Source organism: Electrona antarctica (assembly GCF_951216825.1).
Source record: "Electrona antarctica genome assembly, chromosome: 7".
NCBI lineage: Eukaryota > Metazoa > Chordata > Actinopteri > Myctophiformes > Myctophidae > Electrona > Electrona antarctica.
The window spans coordinates 55576802-55584807 of record NC_136812.1 but is presented as its reverse complement, the minus strand read 5'-3'; the positions used below and the strand labels follow the sequence as shown (position 1 = coordinate 55584807).

At 41.0% G+C, this 8006-nt stretch overlaps 1 long non-coding RNA gene across 1 annotated transcript; it reads right to left on the bottom strand.

Moving 5' to 3' along the window:
* Positions 1-230: 230 nt before the first annotated feature.
* On the bottom strand, positions 231-7555 carry LOC306927034. Its single transcript, XR_013790477.1, has 4 exons — positions 7146-7555; positions 2705-2884; positions 2367-2483; positions 231-1739 (listed from the first exon to the last, which is right to left on the bottom strand). It is a non-coding gene; the product is annotated as an uncharacterized lncRNA (long non-coding RNA).
* Positions 7556-8006: the final 451 nt, after the last annotated feature.

Below are 8006 nucleotides of genomic sequence, written 5' to 3'. Positions count from 1 at the left end.
ACACACACACACACACACACACACACACCTATAGAACCCTATAGGACATTGGTCTCCCACAGATGTAAAAATCTTATAGTGCTTTTTAACATTTATTTAATAAATTGGTGCCAAATACATTATTGTATTTTACTCCTTATATTTCTACTTTTACTACACATTTCTACAGAACCTCTGGATATCCTTGTCATAAGTTGAATATGTGCATGATAAAACACACACAGAGGACCTGTAGTGATGAAAACTTTATTAAACAAAACAAAACAACACACATACATACAGTATACATACTCTTCAAGAGTTTATTAAAAACACCTCTAAAAAAGAAACAAATGTGGAACGTACACCGTCCCTCTGGAATCTACTATATTATGTACTATGATAATGTAACAATCTAAACAACACACAGCAACACAAACTGCATATCAATGAACATAATTATTGCATGAATACTAATGATTATGAATATGATGTGTAAAGTCCTGACCAATGTGGACACACATTGATGCTCATATTGTACTACCAGTAACCTATGAGCGGGAGGGAATGATGCAAGATACAATAAAATAAATATCATGTTGAATAGAAAGTAAGATTCATGCACAAGACAAAACAAAAACCCATCACAAGAAGCTATCAATGTGTATTTTATGTTGATATTGTCAGGTTATGAAATTCATCTGCTTTTGCATCATTGTCATCCCGGATTAGAATGACTGATCATATGTCTTAAACTAAAGGCTTTCCCACTTGATGAGTCCTCATGTGTGTTTTTAGACTACCCGGCTGAGTAAAGCCTTTACCACATACTGCACAAGAAAATGGCCTTTCGCCTGTATGAGTCCACATGTGTGTTTTTAGATGAGAGTTGACAGCAAAGCCTTTACCACATACTGTACAAGTATAGGGCTTTTCGCCTGCATGAGTCCGCATGTGTATTCTTAGATGAGAGTTGACAGCAAAGCCTTTACCACATACTGTACAAGTATAGGGCTTTTCGCCTGTATGAGTCCTCATGTGTGTTTTTAGATTACCCGTAGAACGAAAGCCTTTACCACATACTGTACAAGAGAAGGGCTTTTCACCTGTATGAGTCATCATGTGTGTTTTTAGATCACCCTTGTGAGCACAGCCTTTACCACATACTGTGCAAGAGAAGGGCTTTTCACCTGTATGAGTCATCATGTGTGTTTTTAGACTACCCGTACGATTAAAGCCTTTACCACATACTGTACACGAAAAAGGCTTTTCACCTGTATGAGTCACCATGTGTCTTTTTAGATTACCCGTATGACTAAAGCCTGTACAACAAACTGTACACGAAAAGAGCTGTTTTGATGATTTCAGGTCCTGGTACAGCTTGCACACACTCAGTGTGTTTAAAGCCGACTGATCTCCCCTAGTCTCCTCCCACTCTTCACTGTCTTCAGTGATGTCAGATTCAGAACAGTGTGAAGAGAGGAGCTGGTCATCAGTAGTTGGTGATGTTCCAAAGTCCTCTGCATCAGAATTTGTTTTCATATGTTCAGCTGAGGTGCCGGCTACAGGCTCTGTCTCATCATCTTCACTTTTCACTGCTAGTAATGTCAACGTTGACACACCAGCCTCTTCTGGTCTTTGAAGAAGCTCCTCTTGTTCATCTTTATTCTGTAGAGGTTGTGGTTCCTCCTGGACCAGACTGGAGCTCCTCTCATCTCCAGGTGGAACCTCCTCTTTACACACAGGAACGTGCAGAAAGTCTAAGAAAAATAATACAAAGACTCTATGAATGTAATCTCATAGAAGATGTGAGACGAGCTGAATGACAGGTACTCATTATTATTTTTATAAGTAATAACTTGTAAATGTTAGATCACTGATTCTCTGCAGCAGGTTAGTTAACCCATTCTGGACGGAAACCCGTTTGTGTTTTAACTAAGCATTATTTAGCTATTGAAAAATAGCAGATCTACAAGCTCATAGCGCGCCACCGAGTGGCGCGCTACGAGCTTGTAGGTCTGCTATTTTTGAAAAATCATGAAAATGTGGCACAAATCTTTGAATATATACTCTTTCAAAGACTTTTTATTTATTTCGACGTCAGGCCTAAATGGTTTAATACTGAGGTAGAATTAACTGTAAAGCTTCGGTCAATGCAGGGGTCAATGCATCGATGTAGTCACACTGTTAATGCTAAAATCGATAACCGACTCATATAGGTTCATCTTTACGGCCACGCTACACCAGGCTTTTCTCGCGCGTTTTCTCCCGCGTGCGCGTTTAGGGTAAACGCGCGAGAAAAGCCTGGTGTAGCGTGGCCGTAACACCGTCAGTACCGACCCACTTTCACCAATACAATAAATACAGAGAGTGTGCTGGAAACTTACTGAGATCCAGGTGGTCTTCAGGTTGCCGTTTAAGGTGGTCTTCAGGTTCCTGTTTAACAGAAACAGTCGTGGCTGGAGAACTGATCTTCACCCGCATACTGGACTCCACACACTGGTCTGGAATGAAGGAATACAACAAATTAGTTAAAGTACCATCTCAACGCTAAGCATGCATTTGTTGGGACTTCCAGTGCAACAGCTGGCTTGCGTCAGACCACCTCCTCTTCGCCAGACTAAAAAACAAACAATAAAAATATTAAAACTGTGACATACAACATTAAATTAGAATATATATATATATATGGATATTTAGATAGTGTTTTTCTTTTTTTGTTTACCCGAGTCACAGCTTGTCTTCCAGTGTAGTAATGTCAATGGTGACACATCAGCATCTTCTTCCTGTTCATCTTTAATGTGTGGTTGTGATTCCTCCTGGACCAGACTGGATCTCCTCTCCTGATGCTGTGGTTCCTCCTGGACCAGACTGGATCTCGACTCCTCATATTCAGCTGAAACCTCTTTACACACAGACAGAAGGAGGAGAGAAGACGTAGCATCAGCACAACAACTCAAAGTGCTTTTTCTCATTTGGTGACATTTATTATCATATTTGTTTTGCAAGGATCGCCATTGTTTAACCCTTAGACAGATTACTACTGGAAAACACGTGGAGTTATGCATTAGTTCTGTCTGACTTGTACGTGATTTTCCGTAGTTCTCTTTTTTTACTAATACCAATAGATTAATTCGGTCCGCACCTCTGTATAGAGTATTGAGCATAAATATCAACTACATTTCCCAGAAAACCCGTGTCACGTGACACACGTGTACGCTTTGCCATTGGAAGCTGATTCCACCCCCCAGTAAACAGTGGGGGCGGAGGGAGTTTTCATAGTTTTCAGTGTTCAGCCCGTTTGCCGTCTCGCCCGAGCGATTTTCTATCAGAAAAAGTTGAAAGCAGTAATATTTATTTGAGCGAGTTTTGTGGTAGTAGTATTGATCCATACGCGTCCCAGTCGCCTTCTCCAGTCCCCACCAGCCCGGTCGCTGGGACCGGTGGCTGGGCTTAGAACCGGAGCGGGGACCGGCCACTACCACTCATTGTCTCCTCATCGTCGTCCGATGACTTGAGCCATACCGGGAAACCATTGAAAGAAGACGATCAACCCGGAATGTTTTGAGGTAATCTTATTGTAGAAAATGCCCTTCTATAGTGATCAGAAATCATGGACAAAAGAAATCTACAAGCTCACAACGCGTCGCGCATAACCACGCGTTGCTTCAGTAAACGATGCATGTTTGTTCTCCGTATTTGTAGACAGTAAATAAAAGGAGCGAACGTTACTCTTCAGATCAGATCGCCTATATGGCACGCTACAATATAAAATAATTGTACTGCCATGCGTGCATGGCTGCATGCCTGCTACGATACATTTGTACTGCACCGACCGACACTAACCCCCCCTCCAGCCATTAGCCAGCACCTTTTACTGTCTACAAAGACGGAGAACAAACATGATGATCTACAGCAGGGGTGCCCAAAAGGTAGATTGTGATCTACCAGTAGATCACAAAGGGTGTGCAGGTAGATCACATGACATGGCCCTAAAAATACATCATTTAAATATATTTCTTTAAATGGCATCTGCCACTTGAATTACGTTGACTTGAGTGATTAACATCAAAAGGGGACTGTCAGCTGAAACCCACAAAGCACTCTGTTTTCAATAGTGTTGCGCACAAACGTCAGTAGCATTACGAAGTTACTGTATATACAAGAAAACCATTCCAATTCCATCACCCCCCCCCCCTCTTGTTTTCAGCAATGGAATAATACTTTTTTGATGGGTAGATCTTGTTGAGCGGGTCATTTTGAAAGTAGCTCTCAAGTCAAAAAAGCGTGGGCACCCCTGATCTACAGGCTCAAACAGGTCACATGCGCGACGCGTTGTGAGCTTGTAGATTTATTTTGTCCATGAGTTATATGAGCTTGCATGATAATCGCATTCATTGTATTGTATACAATCATGATTTTACATTGTTTAGTGTGTCACCGTGTGATGATGATGATGACGATGATGTCAGATAGCCTACGTCCCCCCCCCCCCCCCCCCCCCTCCGGCCAATAGCCAGTACCATTTCTGCAGTGTTTGCTAGCAACTAGCCAACAGCCAGTGGAATGTGGCGACGCGATGGTGCTGGATATTATACCCGCGAGCACTCATTGGTGTCATTCTAACGTCGCCTATTATTTTATCGTGATACTAGCAGCCAGCTCTACAAGCTCAAACAGGTCACATGCGCGACGCGTTGTGAGCTTGTAGATTTCTTTTGTCCATGAGTTATGAGCTTGCATGATAATCGCATTCATTGTATTGTATACAATCATGATTTTACATTGTTTAGTGTGTCACCGATGATGATGATGATGACGATGATGTCAGATAGCCTACGTCCCCCCCCCCCCCCCCCCCGGCCAATAGCCAGTACCATTTCTGCAGTGTTTGCTAGCAACTAGCCAACAGCCAGTGGAATGTGGCGACGCAATGGTGCTGGATATTATACCTGCGAGCACTCATTGGTGTCATTCTAACGTCGCCTATTATTTTATCGTGATACTAGCAGCCAGCTACAAACACCATGTAATAGTAGCGTGCACTGACAACAGCTAAATGTTTATTTTTTATATATTTAGAACTGACATCAGATGAGGAGGAGGATGATGATGAAGACGAAGAGTCAAGACTGCGATGGAGTTCTCCGACACTGAACCGGATTCATTCATTTCAGGGGGGCAGTTTCTTTTTTTTTTATTATTATTATTTAGCCTACACACACACACACCGTCAAGAACAACTGGAATGCAGTGGTTTGGGGACACTGGGGAGTTTGGGGACAACTGTTTTGTATGTAGGCCTATTTATTTTCTGTAATATTTATTATAATTTTATTATGTTAGTAGTCATAAAAAATAAAAGACGCTTTTACAATGAGTTAGACCTGTCATGGCTATTTTGTTCACTATTGTGAGGTTTATTGTATATGACTAAGCGAGTTTCAACTGTGATTTAAGCGAGTTTCAACTGTGATTTACTCTGTAACGGTAGATGGTAATAACTCAATTTCTTTTTTATAATACAGTATACATTCAAGTCTATATTTTGATACATTTCATGGGCACCAAGTCATATCAAAACAATGTCCTTGGATGTGTTTTTTATCAAAACTGTGTTTCTTCATAATAGGTTTTTGAGATACATGCATGAATAGACAAGGTACTGGTCAGACTATGTAAACATGGTATATATCAAAATGTGCGTTAGAATGTCTAATTTTACCCCAAAAACGAATTGAGTTTATATGATGTTCCAATTCAGAGCTATAGGGACTTTTAGCTGGATAGGTCAGATTGATCATGACTGACCATGCTATTTATAGATGGCAAAATATCTACAGTGGTACATGTGAGAAACTTTTTATTTTATTTTAATTGAACTAGACAACTCACCCTTTAAAATGAGATATTGCATGGCTATGTACGCCCAGCAGAAAAAAAGTTATTTAGAAAATAAAACTTCAACCGGGCATAACTTTTGTTGTTGTCCTAGAAACACTACCCAGTGTAAATGCAGGCTCTTTTAAATGGCTTCCAACACAAAAACTAAACATTTTATCAACTCAGTTCATTTTCTTCCTGGAAGCAGACAAGTCAAGCTTTCTCCGAAGGTCTTTCGTTGTCACACATTCACAACAGAGAATTTTCAATAAATCATTCAAAAACGGGATTATGCCATAGAGAAATCTACCTACTATATAGAAATCCTTGAAACGCTCAAAGAGTTAACACTTTCTTTGCCCAGGAATCTTTCAGAAAAAATGTACTAGAGTGCCCAGCAGATGAGTCAGATTTTACTCTGAAAAGCCCCACCTTCCATTACCCTCCAAAACAGGGAGACATCATTATCCATTATGTCACATCTAAACTCTCCCTAGAAGCATTTATATTCCAAACAAGATGAAGAAATGAAGACAGAATATTGCCGTTTCGATCAAAACCATGGAGAGCACCTTAGATTTAGAATTATGAGCCACTTTGTCAGGCCATAAACAAGGAAGTGAGCGGCAGTGCTCATGCGCGAAACAAGATGATCGCTGAAGAAGGAAAGGCCAAAAATAAATAAACACCTGGGCAATGCTGTCTGATGGTTAGCATTAGTCCTAACCCCGTTGACTTTTTGAGGATAAACCTAACCCTGGGTCCCACAAAAAAATGCAACACACACGCACGCACGCCAGGGAGGAGTACAGTACTACAGTGCAGTACAGTACTAACCCTGTTACAGTACAGTAACAGTATAGTAACAATACAGTGTAGTACAGTACAGTAGAGAACACTACTCCCACTGAAGATGTACAGCTTGAAACAAGCGTTTAAATCGCTTGTTTAGTCAGCCGCTTTCATGTTTTTCGAGGAAGTTGTGCGTGTGCATGTCGACTGAACTGAAGTCAGTTGGTATAAGCTAAGTATGGAGTAGTACAGTACAGTACGGAGTAGCTATAGCTGCAATGTTGGTGAGTTTAACGTTGTTTAATACGAGCAGATCGGAAATTTCTATTTTGATCTTTGGGCTGTCAATGGAGAGTATTGCAACTCTTATGTTTTACTCTTATGTACCTGAACAAGAAGAACAACAACTTGAAGCTAATGGGAAATGTAATTGAGTTCAGCTAGCTTAATGCTACCTGTAGCTAAGCTTGTGTTGTCCATAGTTTACTAACCTGCAGTGTGTAGATCGATGTCCATATCAAAATCAATGTCCAGCAGTTTGTTTTGTTTCTCCAGCAGAGTTTCTAGTGTCTCCATCTCTCTCTGGAAGAGGCTGCACATGAACAGTGCAGCCATACTGAGGCGCTCCAACACAAACACTCTGACATCAAGCTTCACACAACAAACATCACCACCACTCTGCTGCTGTTTGTCCAAAACACACAATATGTCCTCTCCCACCGACGCCATGTGTTCATTTATCTTCAGCCGTACAGACTCCATTTGACCTCCTTTATGAGACATTTCCACCAAACTTTCTGTTCCTACTGGAATATAGAATGTGTAAAGACACAAACATCAACAATGACCGAGAGACACGACGAGCTCTTTCTCTTTGTTCAACAACAACATTACACTACTGGAAAACTAGGCGTGACCACGTGATGCAAGACAAGGACGTCCGGGTCAAAGTGTTTCACGCATGTGCATTAAATGATCCAGGCGCAGTTAGCCTTAATGCATTTCGCCCCCTGGTGGTGGACGTGTGTAACTGTCATAGATGAGAGAGACAGACATAAAGACAAACAGACAGACAGACAGACAGACAGACAGACAGACAGACAGACAGACAGACATATGGGGTTCAAGTCAGCAGACTCTGACGACCACTGTGGAATAGTGGAAAATAAGTCGATCTACAACCTCACAGCCAGTTGCGCTGTGACACGATTTGAGCTTGTAGATGAGCTATTTTTGCATGCTTGCAACATGTATGTATTCACTCCTAAATGTAAACAATGTTACAAGTTAGTTGCTTATAAGCTTAAACATACCTACATTAACCTTTTTTTTCTATCCACTTGACAAATATA